General features: G+C 43.6%; 1 protein-coding gene across 3 annotated transcripts in view; it reads left to right on the forward strand.

Moving 5' to 3' along the window:
* Positions 1-24,730, forward strand: part of LOC137376120 (potassium channel subfamily K member 2-like) — a 189,686-nt gene that overhangs the window by 139,300 nt on the left and 25,656 nt on the right. The gene's annotated exons all lie outside the window — the stretch shown is intronic.

Below are 24,730 nucleotides of genomic sequence, written 5' to 3' on the forward strand. Positions count from 1 at the left end.
CAGGCCCTTAATTGTCCCGACTAATGGAACTGCTGGCCAATCAGCAGGTCGGCAGGTCTCAGTCCCAGGAGCGGTGGCCACTGCTGGGACTGCACCCAGCTTCAGCAGGATTTTGGATGTCAGCCCTGCAAGACAGGTAAGTTGGTAGGACCTCGCCGGGGTGAATCAGCCAGACCCCCGCGAGACAAGCAGAGTCGGTTGTGGAGGGAGGGGAACTTTCTTTCAGTGGGGCAGTTGGGGCTTCAGGGGCGACCCTCTGTGGGGCACAGAGTGCCCAATCACGGGGGCGCACCCCCCCAGCCTGCAAGGTGGCTGCCATCTTACCTGGTGGTATTCTGAGGGCCTGAAGCGCCCGCCGTCCTCTGGTAAAATACCAGGTGGAGGCCCTTAAATGGCAGTTAATTTGCCACTTAAAGGTCTTGATTGTCTTGGGGCAGGTGGGCCATTTCTCGCCGCCACCGCTGTCCCTGATAAATTGCAATGTGGGCAGGAAGGCATCAGGAACAGCACCCCCTGCCTCCCACTCAATTTTATGGCCGCACCACTGCCTCCCCCTCCCACCCCACCACCACCTCGCTCCTGTGGGGGGGCCATAAAATTCCAGCCAAGATCTTCTGTAAGTCCTCAACTGATACCAAACAATCCAAAACCTTACTCTACACTGAAACCTGTGAAAAGGTAAGGGAGACTTTGTAAAACAATTGTTAGATTTGAGTTATTGATGTAATTTTAAGAAAGAGTCAGTTGTTATTTTGCCAAGTGTGCATATTTTTGAAGTTGTAGATTTAGTGTACCTATAAATAGTTTAGGTTTTTTTAAAGGGGGAAGCAGTGTAATGTATTCCTGTTATGAGCATGCCCAATGTGTGATGATGTCATTAAAATGTGTGATCTGAACATCTTGGTGTCTGTCTTTCTTTACAAGTTCCTCCCAATATGTAACTATTATGACCAGGTGAGAAGAGTGTCTAGGGGTCTTTTACTGTCTTCACCTGGTCTTATTGTAACAGGCTTTAATTTTAAACACACTGTGTTTTGAGGTCCCCCTTTGATGAATCCTTGTTCACCACTTTCCCGTTATAAGGCAAGGAGGTCTTTTCAATCCAGGAGCACAGAGCTTTCTGCCAGTTCAAACACTGTCTCTACAATTTAAAACGTCCAAAGTTGGCCAGCAGGGTAGTCACATGACTGGTATAACCACTTCTGGCTTTGTGTATCGAATGTCAGGGGATAGCTCCTTTGTTCCAAGCAGTATCTATTAATATGCAGAAATATCCTTCCAGCCAGGGGCTTGGCAACCCATTGTAATAGGCCTTCTCTTCACAGCAACAATTTGAAATTTAATGTCCATGGTGAAATTAATATGCCTCATTCTTGGCAGATGGGGGCCTGCATGACAGTATGCTCTGTCCCTTCCTGTCACAGTCTGGTTATGGCCAGGTTTTCTTAGGTTTAAAGAAGAAAGGTGAAAAACCTTAAACTTAAACTCTGATCAGTTAACACCTACGGACACACGCACGCCCCACGCTAGTATGCATACGCGATACGCACAGGCAAATAGAGACAGAAAAGAGAAGAAAAATAAAATGGAGCAGTTTGAGGCAATCTCTGAAGAGGGTTTTATTTACTGTGCTTCGAGCTTGCTGTAGGATTCTTGATTGTAGGTAGTCTTACTTTTCGTTGAGGTCCAGTATTCTTCTTAAATCTTGTTCACTGTAGGAGACTTTTCTCTCTTGGGGTTCATCTGTCTTCAGTGGTTTCCGAAGCTGATGAGAGCAGACAGGAGAGAGGTCTTTTTCAGTCCAGGAGCAAACAGCTTTCTGATTTCAAATTCCTTGTTGGAAGTTCAAATTAAAAAAACTCCAACAGTCAGTTAGTCATGTGACCCAAACCAGTCCGACTAAGTCTGTTTGTGTATTCGGCCATCTTAGCAGTTAACCTGGAATGCTAGCCTTTCCACCTTCAATGTCTGGTAATAAAAAGTCCATTGTGGATTAAATTGGAGCAGGGAAAGCCCCTTTGTCCTTTGAAGTACTGTCTGTGGATATGCTAATGTCTCTCTCCAGTCAAAGTCTCCAATTGTTTTTTAAAGCAAGTTCGTTCTTCATCATCATCAGTTAAAAATCAATGTTCATGTGGTGAAATTAACTTTCCTCATTCTGGGCAGGTGGGGGGCTTGCCTGACAATAACACATCTCCACCCCACCCAAGAGCAATACGCGAGGTGACTCAGATTAACAAGGATGTTACCATTGAACAGTGCCAATGCCATCAACTGATTTGGAGCCTCAGACCAGGTTGGCACTGCCAGTGGCCGTAACGGTCACAGTCACATTAAACGTCTATGTGATCAGATTATTCTAGGTGGGAGTGGGTGACATGTCCTACATCTCTCAGTACCACATCCATCACAGCATCCTGGAGGTGAAAAGAGACAATTGCATCATATTCTTTCTGAGCCAGGAGAAGCAGGATGAGAGGGCACATGGATTTGCGCAGATTATTCGGATTCTCAATAGCGCAGGGAGCCATTGGCTTCACACACGTAGAGCCCCCATGTCAACAGGGAGAGGTACAGGAACTGTAAGAGATACCATTCCATCAATGTGCAGTTGGTGTATGAACATGCACACATCAAAATATCTGTGAAGGTCTGTTCTCCTGGCAGCTGCCTTCATCCTGAGGCAGTCTGTTATTCCTGCCATCTTCCCAGATCCAAGAAGAACCACAGGATGGCTGCTAGAAAATGAGGGATAATCCCGCCCTACACCTTCTGCCACCCGACCAAGTGAGGACAGCAGGTTGAGGAACATTGTGGAGCAGATCATCAGTATGCTAAAGCAATGCTTCCAATGCCTGGACTGCTCGGGAGCAGCCCTCCAGTACACACCAGAGCATGTCTCCAAGTTTGCGGTGGTCTGCTGTGTCCTCCACAACATCACCATCATGAAGGTGCAGCTATTATCACCAGGAATCCGGAGGCTACTTCAGGAGGAGGCTACTTCGCGAGGAGGCAGAGGAGGAGGCAGGGAATTTGCATTCAGGACCCTTTATCTCTGGATAGGCTGTCTGAGACCAGCTATTAGAACACACTCCATGGCCCTCTGCTGAGTGCAGAGGCAGCCAGCAGTACAGGAGCCACTTGGCCTAATGCTTTTATCAGGTAAATCAGGTCGGAGCAGCAAATCTGCCTGCTGCCTACCTCCACCTCAACGGCGTGAACCAATATTTAGTCCTGTATTTTTTTTCTAGCATTAGTAATCTTTATTTTCATTATTGTATTGAAGATTTTTTTAAATTTAATAATTAAAAAGATACATAGGATTACCTAGGATATACAGCACAGACACAGGCCATTCAGCCCAACCAGTCCATTCTGGTGTTTATGCTCCACTTGAGTCTCTTCCCATCTTTTCACTTCTACATCTATTATCGTAACCCTCTATTCCCTTCTCCCTCATATTCTTGTCTAACTTCTCATAAATGTATCTATGCTATTTGCTTCAACCACTCCCTGTGGTTGCAAGTTCCATATTCACACTGCTCTTTGGGTAAAGAAGTATCTTCTGAATTCCCTATTTTGTTTCTTCATGATTATCTTATATTGAGGGCTTCTAGTTATGCTCTTCCCCACAACTGGAAACATTCTGTATTCACTCTATCAAAACCCTTTCATTGTTGTGTTATTGCTTTCTCAGCAGTCAGATACCAAACAATCTTAGGCTGAATGGTAAGTTGAATGAAGGGTTCTTTATTGCAAAATAACAGATTTATAAGACAGCCCTGTAAGATATGTACCGAGACTAACACTAAAATAAAAGCAAAATACTGGAAATTTGAAAAAACAGAAAGTGCTGGAAATACTCAGCAGGTATGGCAACATCTGTGAAGAGAGAAATAAAGTTAATGTTTCAGGTCTGTGACCTTTCATCAGAACTGTAGACTAACACTACTCCAACTGTTATCTCACATGTTGGTTGACATCACTTTCTGTGATGATGCATTCTATACTCAAGTAGTTAAAGTGATATCACAACATCCCTCTTTCCTTAAATGGAAATGTCTCAAATTACAAACTAGGTACAAAATAAAACAGGACAGTTGTGAACAATATTTACACATGTATTGATTCTTATGCCCATTAATCAAGTGTCTCTGAAACGTACAGGCAGTCTACTGGCTTGACCTGATCTTGTAACTGTGCGGCTTTGTTGGGAATCAGAATTGTCAACTTTTTTCTCTTTTTTCTCTGTGTGTATGGCCAATCATCCTGTGCTTGAACATTGTACGTGTCACTTTTCTTAGTTACATTCTTAGGACTCAAATGTGAACATGTTCTCGACACAATAGATTTATCAGGCATGATGTTGCTAGTTAACTCTCTCAGTTGACATCTGTTCCTTCTTAATGTCGCTCCATTTGGCGTGGTTACTTTGTATGACCTTGGCTCGTTGCAGATTTTGGACACTTCCATGGGGAATCATGTTTTCTCTTGTGGATGGATCACTTTGACCTTCTGTCCGATCTGTAAAGGTGGTAGTTCCATGCCTGCATGCTCATCATGTGTGACTTTCATCCTTTCTTGTTTTGCTAATAATTTGTCTTGGATTGAGGAAGATTTCATAAAGTGATGACTCGGAAGAGTTGTCTTGACTTTGCGTTCGAACATGATTTCTGCAGGTAGACCATTATCTGACACTGCCTCCTCCAAGGAACTGAATAAGCTAAAGAATGCGCATGTAGTGTTTGCCACTGATGCGCATGATGTGTCCCTTGATTGACAGATGATGGGGAACTTGGAGAAGTAGTCGGTTATCATTAGATAATCATCACCTTTGGAAAAGAACAGGTCAGTGACTATCCTTGACCAAGGATATGACGGAACATCATGAGGATGAAGTGGCTGTTTGTTCTTTGCATGCATCACACATCCTCACTACTCACTCAATGTCCCTGTTGATTCCTGGCCAAAAGACTGCTTCACATGCAAATCTTCTGGGCTTCTCAATGCCCATGTGACCTTGAGGCAACTATGAAAGAATGTCAAGTTGAAGTATTTGTGGAATTAACACTTGTCTTCCTTTAAAAATAACTCCACTAGATATTCTCAACTCGCCTCAATATGGACAAAAAGCTATGAGTTCTGTGGAAACCTCTTGCATTGTGGCAGGTCATCCCTTGATAATAAGCTGCCATAATGCCTTCAGAACAGGATTGTTGGAAGTCTCTTCCTGCAGCTCTTCACATTTCCTCTGCCCAAAACACATCTGGTCTATCTGGTATACATCTTCCAGCTCTACATCGACTTTGTCTACTTGGACGTCTAGTGGTTTATCTTCTCGTTTCCTGGGATTGGGTAATCTGCTTAGAGTGTCAGATGTAACCATTAAGTTTCCAGGCTTATATCTAACCTCACAGTCGTACCCTTGCACCTTGATTAATAGCCCTTGTAGTCGAGGTAGCGCACTGGTGAATGGTTGTTGCCAAATCATCGCCAACGGTTTGTGATCTGTCTTGACTAGAAAACATTTGCCAAAAAGATATGTATAAAACCTTGTAATACCAAATACTAGCACTAGTGTTTCCCACAGTTGGCCTGTGGATGCGACAGACTCTTGAAACCAAAAGCAATTGGTTTACCATCTTGTAATAGCCATGCTCCATATCCTTTTGCAAAGCATCTACCTCAAATGTGGTGTCTTTCTTCAGATCATAATATTTCAAACCTGCTTCTGTCGACAGTAACTGCTTCAGCAAATGGAATGCATTCTGATGATCCTCGTGCCACAGGAATGGTGTATCCTTCTCGAGGAGTTCATGTAGAGATGATGCCTTTTTGGAAAAAATTGAGGTGCATGGAGCTGAAATGTTGAATAAACCTAAACATCTCTGTGAATCTTGTCTTGTGAACTAGGCATTGAGTAAATACCTCTATCTTGCTGGGATTCGGCCTTATGCCTATGTCAGAGTAGATTGAGCCGAAAAAGTTGATGTGGCTCATGTTAATGGCACACTTCTTACTGTTGAATACAAGGCCTTCTTTCTGGCTGTTTCCATTAAGATATAAAGATTCCTGTCATGCTCCTCTTTAGAGCTTCCCATGACTGCTATGCCATCTGCAATGTAGACACACCCAGGAACATTTTCAGTGTTACGATCCATGTGCTGTTGAAATAGGTCTTGGCTTACTGACAAACCAATCTGTAAGCACAATATCTTTCAAATGGACTTCTGAAAGTTGTTAGCTCTTGTGAACCTTCAGAAAGATGGACCAAGCAGTATCTTTGTTTTGCATCCAGCTTCAAGAAAAATTTGGCTCTCGCAAACCTTGGATTTAACTCTTCCAAGGTAGGGATTTTATGTGGACATTTTTAATGCTTGGTTTAACCTTCTAGGGTCTAGCATACTCTGATTGTGCCATCCTTTTTGATCACAGCTGTTATAGAGGTGCACCAATCAGTGTGTTGCTGAACATGCCGAATAATTCCTTGCCGTTTCATAGTATCCAACTCAGTTTTCAGCTTTCCCTTGATGTGGACACAGCATTTCCTTGGTGGATCAATGGAAGGAACAGCATCGTTTCTCAAATGAAGACCAGTGTCTTCTTTGAAACTGCCCATGGTATCAAATCTGGCTGGGTACCTTCATTGTAAATCCTGAACGGACTCAATAGGGTCACATCTATCTTGATTGTGAATCCTTGGCACACTGCTGATCTCGTGGATTGTCACAATCCGGAGTTCACTACATGCTAGTAGTCCTGCTACCGCTGGACCATTGGTGTCAACAATGGAGAAGACTTGTGATGACCATGCAGAATTTCAATAGCTGCACTCCAATGTTTGTGCTCCCACGCAGTTGATTAGTGAACCATTGTACACAGTGAGTCTAACCCTTGTAGGTTGTATGATGTCTTACCATCTTGCCAGGTACATATTCTTTAGTGTTCTCAGCGGCAGATTGTTTGCACTGTATCAACCTTTAATCGCAGCATGTGCTTGCTACTCTTTTCTGGGCATATGATATTGATTGTAGTGATTGCTTCCTACTGTATAACTGCATCCATCTGGTGTGCAACCGTTACCGGTTGGAAGGCTTGTTCACCTTCTGTGCCTTCTTTGTCATAGGGGTCCTTGTCTATCACATGGACATGCTTGTGTTTGAACTAGCATTTGGCAAATTCATTCCTGTTTTTCCCACTAGGCGGTGTCTGTTTCTTCTCGAGCTGTGGCTTCTGGCTACTTCTCCATTGCCAGACCTTTTGCACAGTCTTGCGCAGTGTCCCTTTTTACCACACACCTTGCAGGTATCCCCGGATGCAGGACAATGTCTTAGCTGATGCATCAGACTGCACTTGCTACACACCTTGCGCTGTCGAGGTGTCTTGGTTACCTCGCCTATTGTTGTTGCTCCAAGTGCTTGTATGCACTGCCAGCTTGGAGCTATGGCTTTGAACTTCCTGCCTTCCCTCAGGAGAATATCAATGTTGTATCCTTTTTCTTTGTCTAGCAGTTCTTTTGGAATGTTTCTATTGGGGAAGATGCAATTAATAACTCCATTATCCTTTCAGATAATTCTGCACCCGAAAAATATCAGACTTTTTCTTTCTTGCAGCATCTGTTAACTAATTGATCGATGGTCTCTTTGGACTGCTATGTGTATGCCATCAGTTCCAGATGATGGGTCCTAAAATTCACCTTGACCTTCAGCTGGTCTTCGGATGTAGTCCAAAGTATCGCCGATTCCTTCTGGTCCGCTTCGGACAGTCCAGAAGTGTTGATGCGATGGAGCCCTTCGTAACCAATCACGAATTTTACCTTGATCGCTTGCTTGTCAAGATCCAAAAAACACAACTCCATGTGCTGCTCGAAGAGTTAGAACTCGTGGAGGAGATCTTGAACTTTCCAGTTCATCGATGGGTATTTGGTGGTCATGGTGCCAAATTTCTTGTCTGCAAGAAATCTTTTCAGGAGCTTTCCCCTTTAATGCCTTCCTTTTATTTTTAAAACTTTCCCTGAAGGAAAAAAATATTGCAGGTCTGCTGTGCCTGCAGTGTTGGCTTTCAGCCTGTGATCGGGGCGATCCCGCCCACTAAGCACTTATGGTGGGAAAATATCAATGCGTAATGGCAGTGACTTAAACTGACTCTGTTTGCTGTCTTGAACTGGATTCTGCCCAATTACTGCCTTTTCTGCCAGCTACCATCCAAACAAATAACACCCTTCCTGTACTCATGCTCTCCCTGAACACCGATTTCTGCATATGGTTGTCGAATCTGACAGTGCTGTGCCACCGTTGCTTCCTCTGATGATGTGCAGTGTTGTCCGAACCTCAATGGATTACCACAGGAGACATTGCCATTCCCAATGTCCTGCTCAATATTGCTGTCCCACTTGAATATCGTTACTAGCATGCTGAATCACTCTGAACTATTGCTACTCCAATATGTTCAGCTGCCACCATATTGTTATTTCTTTTTTAGCAATAAGGTACCAAACAATCTTAGGCTGAATGATAAGTTGAATGAAGGGTTTGTTGAAAGAAGGGTTCTTTATAGCAATGTAACACATTTACAAAAGAGCTCTGTAATACATATGCTAGCTGTAGACTAACACTACTAAAATTGCTATATCATGTGTTGGTTGACATCACTACCTGTGATGACATATACTACTCAAGCTGTTAAAGTGCTATCACAACATTCATAATTTTACAGATTTCTACTAGATTACCGCTCAGCCTTGTTTTTTCAACAGAAAAAAGACCCAACCTGTTTATCCTTTCCTGATATGGAATCCACGCACTTCTGGTATCATCCTTGTAAATTTGCTCTGCACCCTCCCAGTGTCTCTGTGTCCTTTTTATAATATGACAGAACTGCACACAGCACTCTATCTGCAGTGAAATCAAGCATAGCCTCCCTACTTTTCAATTCTGTCCCTCTAGAAATAAAGCCTAGTGATTTTTTATGGTCTTTCTAATCTGTGGTGCAACTTTTAGTGATTGGTGTATTTGTACACCAAGATCCCTTTGTTCCTATAGCCCACCTAGACTCGTAACTTCCAAGTAATAAGTGACCTCCCCATTCTTCCGACCAAAATGTACTACCTCACATTTACCTGTATTGAACCTCACTTTCCAATTATTTGCCCATTCTGCAAGTTTATTAATATCCTCCTGTAATTTATTGCAGTCTTCCTCAGTATTGACTATCCCTCCAATTTGGTGTCATCCATAAATTTAGAAATTGTGTTTTTGATTCCAAGGTCCAAATCATTAATGTAAATTGTAAACAGCAGTGCTCCCAGCATTGTGGAACACCACTTCCTAGCTTTTGTCCCTCTGAATAACTGTCCTTTACTCCCACTCTTTGCTTCCTGTCTTGAAACCCGCTGGCCATCCATTCTGCCACATGTCCCTGACTCTGCATTCTCTGACCTTATTCATTAGTCTATTATGAGGCACCTTATTGAAGGCCTTTTGAAAATCAAAGTAAATTACATCTACTGCATCACCATTGTCTACTCTCTGTTTCTTCCTCAAAAAAAATTCAATTAGGTTGGTCAAGCAAGATTTTCACTTTTGAAATCCATGCTGACTATTCATTATTATATTTTTCTTTTCTAGATGTTCTTCTGTTCTCTCTAATAAGGATTCCATTATATTTCTTACCACCGACATTAAGCTGATTGGTCTATAATTTCCTGGGCATGTACTGTCCTTTTTAAATATTGGAATTATGTTAGCTATCCGGCAGTCTACTGGCAATATACCTTTTTGAATTAATTATTAAATATGTATAGTAACGCCTCTGTTATCTCTTCCCTAGATTCTTTTAAAATGTGTGATAACACAAGCTCAAGGAACATCATCTCATTTACCAACTAGGCACACTACAGCCTACTGGACTGAACATTGAGTTCAATAATTTCAGAGCATAATGGGCCTCCCTTTTTTATTTTTAGTTATATTTTTTCTTTTCTCTTGTTTATTTTAATTTTATTTCAGTTTGTTTCATCATTCATTTTTTTTACCATGTACCTGCCCACTTTTTTTTCATTTTGTGCTTTTGGCCAGGACTGTTCATTTTTCTGTCAATTAACACCCTCTCTGCACTAACGCTTTGTCTTTCACCACACCATTAACACACCCTTTGCTTTTGCTCCATGACCTTCTTGTCAGTTATTCTCTGTGACCCTCTGTCCTATCAACAGCTTCCCTTTTGTTATCTCTTGCCCCATCCCCGCTTTATTTGCTTAAAGCCTATTACATTTCTAACCTTTGCCAGTTCTGATGAAAGGTCACTGACCTGAAACGTTAACTCTGCTTCTCTCTTCACAGATGCTGCCAGACCTGCTGAGTATTTCCAGCATTTTTTTGCTTTTATGTTTGTTTTTATTTCAGATTTTGAGCATCTGCAGTATTTTGCTTCTATTATTATAATTATCATTATGATGTATTTAGGTCTGATGGCTTTGTTTGTTGCAAAGTCTTGTTTGTCTACCCAGGAGGAAGAATTAAGAGTGGCACAGGCCTGCTTTTCCTTTTTCCAGGTGCACTGACATCCAACATTGGAAAGTTTCAGGTGGACGGATACTTTGCTGCAAACGTCTTTGTTTAAATCTCAGTCACAGTTCAATGGCAAAATCCTGTTATAATTTTTCAAGCAGGAAGTTTCAGGGTCACCTTTCATCTCTGCCTCTGTTCAGTTTAAAGATGGTATTCTGGCAGGATCCTTCTTCTTGCTGAAATGGGTCTCTTTTCCTTTTGACTTTTGGCTTTCTGCCTTTCTGCACAGAAAATGCCTCTTTTTAAAAACTCCTTATCAGAGACTTGGTTTCTGTCAGGTGACCCAAGTTTCTCTCCCATTGTGTTTTCATAAATGGTGTTCGCTGGTGTTGCCATCGTTAGACAGTGGGTTTGGATGTTGCTCCTCTCTATGCCATCTTGATGAAGGGGCGTTTTTCCACACCCATCATCCTGACTTTGAGTCTGTGGTCTCTCTGACAAGGAATCGCCGCCGCAGAGCCCCAGCGATATTATGCTCGGGGGCTCAATTAAATGGAGGGGGCAGAACGGCTGCCCCCTATGACATAGAGGGGGCAGCTGTCATATCCCCTGCAATGGGTCTGACACTACTGCGCAGGTACCGGTGTCATTTTTAAAGGGCTTCAAGCCCTGAAAAGAAATTTACATGTTTAAAGGTACCTCTTTGTTTCAGGAATGTAGTACTAATCCGTGCACACCTGCAATCCCCTCTTCCACACCCCAACAAATGAACATTTAATTCTATGCCCCAACCCCCCAAAAAATTTGTTCTCACCCACTACCTTTCCCCCCAAACTTTATTCCTTTTGACCCTAAACCCCTTCCCACCATCCCTACAGCCAATAAGGATTGTTTTGCCTGCTTCCCCCACCTCCCCCCCCCCACAACCCTGATAATGTGAGTCCTCCCCCTTCCCCACCAGTGCCTTGCCTCGGAACTCCAGAGGTGTGCTGGTTTCGGCCGGCGGCTGTAAAAGTGGTGTGGGACGGCTACTGTGACCAGGTAAGTTCATTTCAATATGTATTCAGCTCATTTTAATATTGAGATGAAGCCCCGCCGCTTGGTGGTGGGTGGGGGAGGGGGGCTGCACCGAGGCCTCACAGCTGGCGGTAATATTTGGCGGGGCCTTCTCGGCGTTGTGGGTCATGGCAGGCCTCTCCCGCAAGTATTTTACGGGCCTTCCTGCCACGATTCATGGTGTCAAGGGGTGGGTAAAAATCAGCTCTCTATGTCTGCAAAGTCATTGTTAGCCCAACTTGTTGAAGAGGGGTAGCCATTAACATTGAATGGGCCATTTACATTTCTAATGATTTCTTCAACACTTGACCAGACATGATGGTTTGTTCAGGGTTCCAGCAGTTACCTTGTGTATTCGCAGTACAAAAGAGGTCACCTGACCTCTTACTCGATTTTGTTTTACAACAAAAGTGTCTTTTTTGAGTTCAATTCATCAGTTCATTTTATAGTTCATAATTTCTCCTTGTGTGAGCATAATAGCTGATAAAAATTAGAGTTTGATCCTAAGAAATTCAACAAAGGCCCAAAGCAGGTGTAAAATTGTTGGAGGGATGGCTCTCAGTGATGTTCCATGCAGGCCGAAGCCAAATTTGGCTTTGAGTCTCATAAATGCCACCGAAGAGCTGTGGGCATCAAACGGGCATTCTGCTGCAGCTTTTTAGTTGGGAGGGTGGGAAATCCACCAGCTCCTACGCTTAGGTGGCCATTTGGGCAGATCTGGGGCAAGGGGAGGCTATCTGGGGTGGGGTGAGGGAGGAGACTGGAAATTTTTTGTGGCTCACGAGGAGTGCTCCTGTTTCTCCTTCCTGTTTCTGGCTGGCATTCTAGATGTCTAAAAGTTGTCAATATGGCATCCAGTGTAGTTTCAGGGTGGTAGGCCTGCCACAAAATTTGAAGCTTTTCAACCAAAAAAAGGTGACCATGAGTTGAAATTCTCCCCTGTGTCTCATGTGTGGAAGCTATTAGCAGTGACCATTTTCAGCAAAATACATACAAAAGAAATTTGTTCGTTTCAAAATTTAACTGATGATTTTTGGAGGGCAATTGAAGCAATATTATATGAAGAAAAGTAGTCTCTTTCACTTGCTCACCTTACTGTCTCTCTTTCTCATCCCTCTCTTGGATCCCAATCTTTCTTTCTCTGCCCGTATTCCTAGTCTACCACTTTCTAAAGTTTATTGAATACAAAACAAAGCATATGACAGATATTTAATCAGAGCACTGTTATTTCTTCTCACTCATGCACCGCTGTAAAAAGCAACACTTTCAATTTTACCTCAGGAAAGCTTTTAAAATTTGACATCCAGCTTGTCTTCAAATAACTTTAAAACCTCTGAGCAGAAATTGTCGATGCTGAAGAAAAATGATTAAAATTATACTGCACAAAGCTAGTCTGGCTCATAGCGTCACAGCTCTGGGCAAAAATATCAAGCCTAAGCCCAGGTTTTTGGAAAAGGTTGAAGCCTTTCAGTAAATACTTTAATGAGGTATTAAAATACACAGAATACAATATTATAGATAAATTCAATGATATTGTTGTGAAATAGTTAATTTAAAATATATATATTGATTAAATTCTTGTTTTGGACATTGCAAATTTGAGTTAATGAGATAAAAGATGGTGGATGAAAAAGAAATTAGAAATAATTTTTAAGAAATCAATGGCTAGATCGTGCAACCTGCCAGCCTGGTTGTACAGTCAGAGTGAAAACTTTACATAAGTGTTTTCCATTATAAATATGGACATGGGATTTCATAATGGGAAAAGCTCAGACAAAAAGTATGGCAAACACTTGGCAACAAGAAGGCAAGTGCTGTAGACAGGAAATGTACACACCTATAAGATTTGTAATATAGCTTACTTTTCCTTTGCCTTTTTCTGTCCTACTCCCTTCTCAAAGCTTTCTTCATCCACCTCAAGTGTACCCCATCAAACTACTCATTTCCACCACAGTCTTCATACCAGAAAATATGAGAGGAAACAGAATCCCAGGACTGTTTCCAGCCACCGTTCAAAATTCAAAGTTGAAGGTTTGAAGGTACCCAAATGTTCTTATTTACATGCAAAGTGTGATTGTGTTTTAATTCTATTAATTTAAGTTCAAATTATATACAAAACTTTCATTCTTTTTAAATTTTGAAACTATGGTAAATCAAGTTAATCATTTAGTGCTGTCTGTGTTATTAAAATAACTTATTTTCGCGCAATATTGCAAGTAAACATCAATTTTAAAAGCAGCTTAATTGAAATAAAAGATTGAAATCTCCTTTGTCTGATCCTTAATGGCACCATATTTCCCCCCTTACATCAATGACATTGTCATTGCTTTCTGATGTCCTGATTTTTCTGCATTCACACCAGCATTTTCTTCCTTGAGGTGGAAAGTTTGGGCAATCCATCTGGCGAACAGAAGTGGCAACCATAGAGCAATTGCATTCCTAATACAAGGCTGGGATTTAAGAACAAACTCCCTGAATGGGAATCCAGTGATCTACTGATGGAAACAATAAGCCGTCTATACTTTAATATTTAATTCTGCTCTTGTTCTTGTCTTTTCATTTTCGTTTTCTCCACACTTCAAATGCATTTAGTTTTAGTTTAAACCTTTTGATTCAGATGCTTTTCAACTCATTCATTAGGTATATTTGATATGATTTCAGGCAGCTATATTATTCAGCATAAGTTCCTCTGAGATTCAAACAAACCATAGCAGGTTTACAAGGTGCATCCACTGAATGACTTCCCAAACCATTCATTTTTCCTCTGCTTCCTCTAGCATAGTTTGCTAAATTATTGAATGCCAGTTTTACGAAATTTTAGTTTTACCTTAAGCTTAATTTTTAAATGAAGGATACATTTTTGAGATAAAACTCGTTCATGTTTAATGTGAAAAAGCAATTTTTTTTATCATTTGCTTGTGGGATATGGGCATCGCTGGCTAGGACAGCATTTATTACCCATCCATAATTGCCCTTGAAAAGGTGGTGGTGGTGGTGAGCTGCCTTCTTGAACCGCTGCAGTTCGTGTGGTGTAGGTACACCCACAGTGCTGCTAGGGAGGGAATTCCAGAATTTTGACCCAGAGTCAGTGAAGGAACAGCAATATATTTTGAAGTTAGGATGATGTGTGACTTGGTAAGGAACTTACAGGTGTTGGTGTTCCCTTGTGCCTGCTGCCTTGTTCTTCTAGATGGTAGAGGTTGTGGGTTTGGAAGGTGCTGTTGAGGGAGCCTTGGTGAGTTGCTGCAGTGCATCTTGCAAAGCATGGGGTCTTTTTTTTAAATTGCTTGTATTGTCCTATAAAATGCTTTTACAGCATCGTTGTACTGATTTTCAAGCATGTAAGCATGTGGATGATTATATTTGCATGAAAGTGTAATGATAAGTCCAACCAGCCCGTCACCACCATGGAAATGTTGAACCAAATGGTTACATGGGAAGTGTGCTAATTTTCCAGCTCCTGTTGGCATGGTCAGCAGTGTGCTATTTTGTAGCATCATTAAAGTAAAGATTTATTTTTAAATGTATCTGTGCAATTCTTGGGATCCACATGGGAAAGATCTGACTGCACAATCCATGGATATCAGGTAGCAGACTGTACATAGACTCTGAACTTTTCATGGGTTGGGAGAGTGGAAGGACAGTGTGGTGTTTGTCCAGGGACCACAATATCGGATGGAGCCTGGATCCGCCCCATATGCTCTCCATTCAAACCTCTGCTTAAAGTGGAGACTAGTTTGAGAAGTTCTGTCCTGTAACCCACACAATAATGGATAAAGAATGGGATGATGTCATTTGTCCTTAATTTGGTCTTTCCATGTTACACTATGCCCTAGGCAATGCCTGTTTTGATCAGGAAATATGTTCTTAATAGGGAACTGCAAAGGATAAAGTTTTCAAAGCTACTTGTTGCTGTATTTTCTGTTTACCTTTGTATTTTTGGGAAAAAAACAGATTGCATTTTGGAAGCCTTCTAAAGAGTTCTCTGAGGGTTAAAGGAGGTTAAGAGATAAGGAGGTACAGTTACAGAGGTATTGATGAGGGAAAATGCTTTGAGAGATCCAGGTGATAGAGTAACTGCAGTTGTTCATTCCTAACTCACTGTGACACCCAACAGGTTACTTCTGGAATTCTCAGGGCATGCAGTGTAGCCTGTTTCTGTGGTTCCAATTAGTTTTAATTCATAGCTGCCTTTGCTACCCTTTTATGGATGTCTTGTAACATTGTGGGGATGTCTTGGAGATTAGAGATGTTTCACTTATTGCCAATGCCACAGTGTTCCAAAAAGCTCTTTCAATACAACTTGCAGGCTTTTTATCTCTAACCCTAAAAGGCTCATTCCTGCTTTGCCTTACCTTACTTAAATGATGCTCCAATGTGGCCTCAGTAACACTTTTCCCTCTCGCTTAATGCTGCCATCTTTATTTGCGGATTACCGACATTTACCTTTAAATGCAGGCTGTCTTAAAAGGATGATTACACAGCCTTCTTCTGCCTGTTCCTCCATAAATGTTTAGTTGTCCTGTGGAGTTTCAAGCCAATTGCTTATGGGCCTCAGGACTCTGTGCCTGCATGAGCACAGTGGTAGCACTCTCGCCTCTGAATCAGAACATGTGGAGTAAGCTCCACTTCAGAGACTTGAATAGATAATGGAGTTTGACACTTCAATGCAATACTGAGGGAATGCTATTGTTTAATGTTGAGACGTTAAACCAAGACCATATCTGCCCTCTCAGTTGGACATATATGATCCTGTGCTGCTATTCGAAGAAGAGCAGGGGAAGTTCTCCTAAAGTTCTCACCAATATTTATCAATATTTATCCAACAAGCAATGTGACTAAAAAAAATTATAATCTGTTATGTATCTCATTGTTATTTTGTGAGATCTTGCTGTGTGCAAATTGGCTGCTGCATTTCCCTACATTACAACAGTGATTACATTTCAAACGTATGTAAAGCTGTAAAGCATTTTGAGTCATGTAAAATGCGATATAAATGCAAGTTATTTCTTTCTTTTATGTTCTGCCCACCATTATGCTGATCAGTTGAACCTGGGACTTCCAGTGGGATCAGTGTCGATGCATAAGGGATAACTTAAGTCATGTTTCTGGCAGTGAATGGTGGGCATTGGAATTACAGAGCCTTGTGTTTCCTGAATGGTCTGATAAAGCGATCTTGTACTCATGTCTGATCGTTGGCAAAATGGTGGTGCATGTGTACGATTATTGGTGGTCATGTGGTGATTGTTAATCTGAATTCCCTAGTGCTATGTTGAGGGAATACGTCTAAATTCCATGAGTTGCCCTGAGGGATTAATATTGAATTTTTGGCCTTGACATTGTTAAAATAGGGGGCTAAACATTGAATTGCCCCATTTTTAGAGCATGTAAATTTAGTGCTTCCCCCTCATTACCATGATTGTAGCATAGGGCCGAGCGGGTTCTGTACTGCTAGCTGCCTCTTTGCACTGCTGGCTGTCTCTGCGCTCAGCAGGGGTGACCAACAATGTGCTGAGAGCTTGTGGTGCAGCCAACCTGCTCTTCTTAAAGGCAATCTTCCCCTTTTAAAGAGAAACTGCACTGAATAATATTGCTGCAATATAAAACATGAAAAATGGAACATCAGGGCAAAGAGAGGGTTCTAGGCTGATGGATACAGTGCTGGAGGCATTAGTGGTGGAAGTGGATAGGGGGAGAGATAGCATGGTACTGGAGGGGGCCAGGAGGCCCTTGAGGACCACCCTCAGAAGGGAGTGGGAGCAGGTGACTGGGAAGGTCAATTCCTGGCATCTGAACCCGAAGACCCGGCAGCAGTGCTGCAAGAAGTCTAATGACCTCACTTGGTGGGGGATGGGGGTGAACGTCAATGAATGCATCTTTATATGATATCTCCTACCCGCCACCCCACCACCAACCTCTCATACGATTCAATGCACCCCGCACCCCCATCACTCACCCACCAGCACTCCCTGGCACTCATGACTCACACCTGACATCCAGATACTCCACCTCACCCTCACACATCCTCCTGAAAGTCACCCACACTCCTCTTGCTGCCTCCAGATTCCTTCAGCTATGGTGGGCACATTACCCAAACACAGCACTACACAATCTCTAACATTTTGCCCTCTTGCAGGACAAGTTGGCACACAATAGAAGTGAGCAGAGCGGAACCTGAGGGCACAAGTATGCCTGCATCTCCTGAGCCCTATGGAGAAGATAGCTCCCTGCGACAGAGCCCATGGCATCTGGCATCTCTGAGATCATTGACAATTACAGTATGTTCCTGCCTAATGCCCCTTTTCAACTCACAGCACACCTTCATTCTGCTACCTGGCATGGTGAGCAAGCTCCTGATGGCACGACCATGACCTCTTGCATTCCATTCCACTCCCCTTGCCTCACACCAACCTTCCCCTTCTGATTTCCTGCTTTTAGGCACCCAAAAACTGCTGCTTGTCCAACCACAGCAGTTCAAGGAGGAAAAGAGAGAGAGAGAAACAGCACTACTGAAGAGGCCCTGTCACTTGATCTGACACTTGCAGTCACCAGCTTATATATTGGCACTGCATATACCTTCGAGGCTAGTATACAGCTGGGATCAACACATAGTGACTCACTGGGCATGTGTGGGCTGCAGCCAGGCCAAAGGTAAATGATGGTTTGATTGCCAACTAACTGGAGGATGAGGTTGCAGATGAGTTCTGCAGCAGAGCACAGTGGCTCAGTGGTTAGCACCGCAGCCTCACAGCTCTAGCGACCTGGGTTTGATTCTGGGTACTGCCTGTGCGGAGTTTGCAAGTTCTCCCTGTGACCGTGTGGGTTTTCGCCAGGTGCTCTGGTTTCCTCCCACAGCCAAAGACTTGCAAGTTGATAGGTAAATTGGCCATTATAAATTGCCCCTAGTATAGGTAGGTGAGAGGGTAATGGGATTAATGTATAAATGGGTGGTTGATGGTCAGCACAGACTCGGTGGGCTGAAGGGCCTGTTTCAGTGCTGTATCTCTAAATAGAAATAGAACTCAGATGAGGACCTTGAAGGGCACATCCAGGAGAACACTGATGGGTATGTACCCCAAGATGCTGGGCGCATTGGCTGGTCTGCCAGAGAGCCTCCTGTCATTGTCAAGGAGCATGGAGGAGTCCGGCTCCAACTTGTCAGAGGGCATGGTTCAGAGCTTTCCCTCTTCTCAGCCTCTGCTCCATCTCTCTGTGTTGTGCTGCAGACTGAGAGGCACTACAACTGCAGCCTCCATACCTGTTGCAACCTTTATGTGGACAGATCACCAAATCCTCTGCCATCCCAATGGGGATGCAGCAACACTCTCTGGCAAATCCATGAACTCATCATAATACCTCCTTAAGTGCTACTTAAATGCAGTGTGCACCTCTTAATTGAGGGGTTCATTGTGGCCAAAGACGTAGTGGGAGTCATTTGAAAACTGAAACTAATACTTTGAGGAATGGCTGCACATGCGAGAGAGCAAGCACCAAGGTTTTCTGAAAATACTCTGGAGGTCTTAGTGCAAGAGACGGAAAGAAGGAGAAACGTCCTGTATCCCACAGGCGGTGGGAGAAAGAGTCAGTGAGAACAAGTAGCGGAAAAGGTCAATGCCAGGAGTGTTGCTCCAAGAACGTGGTTGCAGTGCAGGAAGGAGTTTAATGATCAGACATGAGTTATCAAGGTGAGTGAGTTCACTCTTCAAATGGCATATTCTACCAACTGCTTTGCTAGCCTCATCCACTGCAGCCCATCATCCACCGACCAAAAATCTCTGGGCTGAATTTTATCAGTGCACTGCGCTCTGCGGCGGCACGCTGTGAGAGCAGCGGCCTTCCAACATGGAAGTGCCGCCACACAGTCCCCGCGATATTACGCACGGGGGCTGATTTAAATAGGAGGGTGGAGTGGCTGCCCCCGACAACATAGAGGGGGCGGCTGCCATGTCCCCGGCAACAGCGTCCAGCACCACCGCGCAGGCGCCATTTTTAAAGGCTTTCAGCCCTTAGCAGAGATTTAAATTTTTAAAGATGTATTATATCTAATTTGTTTTGAATAAATAATTAGGAGATGGTGACCCTTCCCCAACCACCCCAATGGCCATATAACAGGATGCAGCAGCATAAATCCGCAGGAGGACAAACATGCCTGCATGTTTTAACCACCATGAAGGCAACAGTGTTGGCCATCATCGGAGCGGCATTGCTGAGGACATGGCTACAGGTAGCACTGGAGGCATTGATGAGGAGGGAATCTGCATCCCTAATGCTCCTTATTTCTTCCCACTTCTCCCTCACCCCACAATCTCTTCTGACTCACAAGATGCAGATGATGAAGGTACTCCTGTCCCCTCACCACTACCAACCCTTGCCCCAGTTTCATTTCAGATACCCAAGAACTGGAACCTTCCCAGTCAGAGGAGGAAGAAGAAGGAGACAATGATTATGAAGTGACACTGTCACTCAATCTTATACCAGATCAGAGACTCACACTGCATGTACTTTAAAGATTAGATAGAGGAGGGATCTGCACATGGTAAGACACTGGGCACTAGTGTGCAGGTGCCGGGGGCGGGGGGGGAGGATATCGCAGGTGCCAACTTGCCAGAGGGTGAGATCACACATTAGTTCTATTGAAAAGGAGTCAGATGCGGACTTTGATGGGTCAGGCTACAGAAGAAGGCTGATGAGTATGTACAACAAGATGCTTGGTGCATTGAGAAGCCTGCCAGAAAGCACACAATGTCAAGGTGGATGGAGAAATTGACCTCTGACTTGGCACAGGGTTAATCCTTTCCAATAAGGAAAGTGTAGTCACCTCCATCAGCACACCTGTGGAATCCACCATGATGACTGATGCCACAGCTTCCATTGCAGCACTAACAGCCTCCATTAGAGCTCTCCAAAGAAGGGTCACTGATCCGCAACATTAACTCTGCTTCTCTCTCCGCAGATGCTGCCAGACCTGCTGAGTATTTCCAGCATTTCTTGTTTTTATTCCATTAGAGCTCTGACTGCTGCAATGAAATCTTAGCCTGCGATATCCTTCCCTCCCCCCACACTGACACCTGCACACTTGTGCCCAGTGTCTCACCATGTGCAGATTCCTCCTCTATCCTATCCTCTAAAGTACATACAGACTTCTGCCTTGCAAACTCAGACTGCTGGCATCATGGCTCTGAATACCACCGTTGAAAGGGACTTGCTCACAACACTCCAGCAATCTGTTCAACAGGATTGCTAAGGTGCCGGCCCAGGAGAGTGAATCCATGGAACAGGAGCCTGCTGTCCACTCTCAGGATGGCAGCATTCCTGCTCCCATCCCTGGCACTCTGCCAGTGCCCTTGCTGTTGCCTGTCAGCAGCCAGACAGATGCTACAGCACAAGCCGAGATGGTGCAGTCTGAAGCTGGGGCCTTCAGGCCCAGAGCTGCTTGAGGTTGTATTCCAAGATCCACAGTCTGCTCAATTAAAGGTCAGCAGCCTTTTACCTCATATGCTGCAGGTGATTAGTTTCATGTTGTATGCATTTCTTAATGAGTGAAGTGATAAAATTGGATTGGAATTTGATTTTGGTGGCGTTCTTTATTTCTGTGGTGAACTGAAGGAAGAACTAATAAGTGTTGCCAGAAAAAAGGATGATGTGATGGTCAGTGAGGGAAGAAAAGTAAGGAGTGTGGGACAGTTGGTGAATGGGGATATATAGTTGATGTTACGAAAGTACTTCCATTTTTTGTTAAATTTTGAGGACTTGTGTTTTATTTGGGAAAACTGAAAAGGATTCCATGGATTTTTTTTTCACTGGGGTCATTGAAAGGACTGACAGGTCCTGTTTGCAGACAGCATGAACTGCAAGTCACCTGTCTTCAGAAAAATATCCAGCAGGGGTTTTTTGACTTGGAAAATATGTTTACGGAGAAGTGACAGGTCAAGATTTATAGGGTTCAGGAAGCTTGACTCTTGAGACTGTTTTTGGTTTCGCTTTGGACAGTCAGTTGGAGTTTTAAAAATCAATCAGAAGGACAAAACTCCTGCTCAGCCTGCTCCATCTCTTTGAAATACCTGCCAGTTTTTCCATCTCTTTGCTTTGAGAAGCGAGTGTAAGAAATAGAAAAAATGATAAATGCATTCCTCCTGAAAGGCCTGCCTGAAACCCTGGTTGCCACATTTCTCCTGACTCGTTGGAAAAAACTGCAGGATAAATCCTTGATGCTGCCTGAACGAATTGCTCCAAAGAAAGATTCCAGTGACAGCCACTTATGTATATTTTGGACACCAAACCAAAAAAGGGACAACTGACATCTTTCCATATCTTCCCTTTTTCTTCAAGAATGAGCAAGTATTTGACCAAAGTATTCGTTTTTTGCCTTTTTTTTGTATCAGAGCTCTAAAAAGAAAATCTCTATGGGCTGGATTTTACCAGCCCCTTGACGCCGTGGGTTGTGGTGGGGAGGCCCATAAATGCTAGCGGGAGGGGTCCGCAACGACGCATGACGCCAAAAAGACCCTGCCGGATATTAGCAGCGGCGGCGAGGTCTTGGTGCAGCCCCCCCCCCCCCACTGCTTGGCAGTGGGGCCTCCATTTAAGTATTAAAATTAGATAAATAATAAATAGCCAGCCGGCCATCCCATGTGGATTTTATGGCCAACTGGCTGCAACTTGCATGCCTTCGGAACTCCATATGGAGTTCCGAGACGAGACACTGGAGGGGAGGAATAAAATTACCAGGGCGAGGGGGTGGGGTGGGAGTGGGGAAAACTATTCCTATTGGTTGTGGGGATGGTGGGAAGGGGTTGAGGGTCAAAGACACTGAAGTTCAAGGGGAAAGTTCAGAATTTCAAAAAGTCTTTTTTTGGGGGGATAGGTCAATTTATGGATTAAGTACTCAGTGGGGGGTGGGAGAGGGGATTCAAAGTTAAATTAAATTTTTATTGACATTTTTATTACACCGGCACCTTTAAAAATGTAAATCTCTCCTGAAGGACTGAAAGTCCTTTAAAAATGGCGCCGATGCCTGTGAGGTGGCACCGGGCACCATTGCTGGGGACACAGTGGCAGCCTCCTCTATGTCATTGGGGGTGGCTGCTCCACCCCCTCTATTTAAATGAGCCCCTGCGCATAATATCACGGGGGCTCGGCGGTGGCATTTCCGTGTTGGAAGGCCGCCGACTTCACAGTGCGTCTCCGCAAACTGCGGCACGCTGATAAATTCAACCCTATTTGTGTGTGTGTGTGTGTGTGAGGGGCTAAGGTAAAAGGGAACTTTTGTATTTCAATCTGTGTGTTAATGCTTTGCTTCGTTGCTGGTTATATCTTGTTTTATAATAAACTGATCATTTTGTTGTTTATTAAAGAAACCTGGTTGGTTTATTTTATTTCGGGAAAAAGGAGTAGAGACCGTGATTGACGGTATCAGTAACTGAGTAATCATTTAAATGTATGTTGTGGCCTGCGGAGATGTGGAACTAGAAAAGACAGTGCACTCTTCCACCCATAACATTGACGTTATTGGTGCCACTCATGAATAATCTAATCATGTACAGCCTTGGCAGAAAGTGGCTGTCTAATTTCCATTTCCTTCATTTCCTATTGCAATTCCTCTTCCTCATGCTCCTGCTCCTGCTCCTCAGCTTCTCGTTTGATAGGTGGTGGCAAGGGATATTCCCTCATAATGGCCTGGCTGTGCAACATGCAGCATGCTACCACAAATCTCAATACCCTGTCAGCTGAGTATTATAGGGCTCTTCCAGAGCAGTCCAGGCAGCAGAAGCATTGCTCGAGGATGCTAATGCTGTGCTTTATAACATTCCTTGTGCAAGCTTGGCTGTCATTATAGGCCCGCTGTCTGTGCTCATGTGCATGGGTTCTGGACCGGAGTTACACCGAAAGTACTGCAAGATCAGCCAGATCACACCCTGTATAGTACTGAAACTTTAGCTAAGTATAAGAAAACCTCAAAACACTTTCAACTGTACCAGCAGCCAGAAGAAATAATCTAGCAACTCACCTGTGAGTAATTTATGATCCCTTTAAATAGCCCTGGTAGTGGGGCAAGGTCCCTCATGCCTTTTAATTCTGTGTCCAGCTGTGTAAGGTTAAGACAGGGAAATGGCTGGAGTTTCAAGTTCCAAAATGGCAAAGGTGCTTTCAAACCGACATTGCACATTGATTCACATCATGATCTCGCTGCTCTGCATGCTGCTCGCATCATTAGATGCATGGGCGCAGACCCCCTTTACAAAGATGGCATCTGGTGCATTTCCTCTCAGAAGTGTGTCTGTGCATCATGGACAGCATTTCGAAACTTTAGGTGGCCGCATGCCACAATTTAGACCCCAGCTGTGATTTCCCCATGGTAAAATAAATCTCAATTAGGTGGTCTTCATGTTTTGTCCTGGTTTGAGGGACTGCTCTTGTGTGATTGCACAAATTCTAGGCTGACACTTCAGTGTAGTGGTGAGCAAGTTTGGATTTTTAAAACTTATTTATTGTACTTTATATCGTAATGCTTTGAAGAGTTAAAAAATCTGCGAAAGTTGGGGATTCTATTTTAGAATATGTCAGCTCCAAACTGAACACAACTGATCAGTCACCAGATCCTTATAGAATCTTCTGTTGAGCTGGATAGTGGAGCTGTTTGGGTAAGCTTTCCACCTTTGCAACTGTGGGTTTGCAACTTCTCTGTGTGTCATACATTTGTCATTGTCTAGTTGATACCATCGGGGATATTCCACCATGATTCTGCGGTGTGTCTCTCTTTTTCGTAGGTTTGTAGGGCAACATTGGCATCAGAACTAATGAATTTATAGGGTGAGAAATTGGTCTACACACATTTTTGGGCACAGGGTGGTCACAATTCGTGACCTGTCCTTGCCGATTGCTGTGCTGCCAAATTCTATGCTGCCTCCACATAAGAATGATTTTAGTGTTCAGTCAGTGTAAGCCAGGCTACTGGCTGGCTGCTTGCACACAGGGGGTCCTAATAGTGTGCAAGGCAAGAAAGTGTTCCAGCTAGTCTCCAGCTCTTAAGTGCAGTCTGTCCCTCTTAAAGGGATGCTGCGCTGAATCACAGGAGACTGCTGTTGAATTAAATTGCTGCAATTCTGAACAAGGGAAATGGAACACCAGGCTAGAGAATGAGCTCCCCAGGTTTATCAATGCTGTAC

This window comes from Heterodontus francisci, chromosome 13, assembly GCF_036365525.1.
Source record: "Heterodontus francisci isolate sHetFra1 chromosome 13, sHetFra1.hap1, whole genome shotgun sequence".
In the NCBI taxonomy this organism is placed as follows: domain Eukaryota; kingdom Metazoa; phylum Chordata; class Chondrichthyes; order Heterodontiformes; family Heterodontidae; genus Heterodontus; species Heterodontus francisci.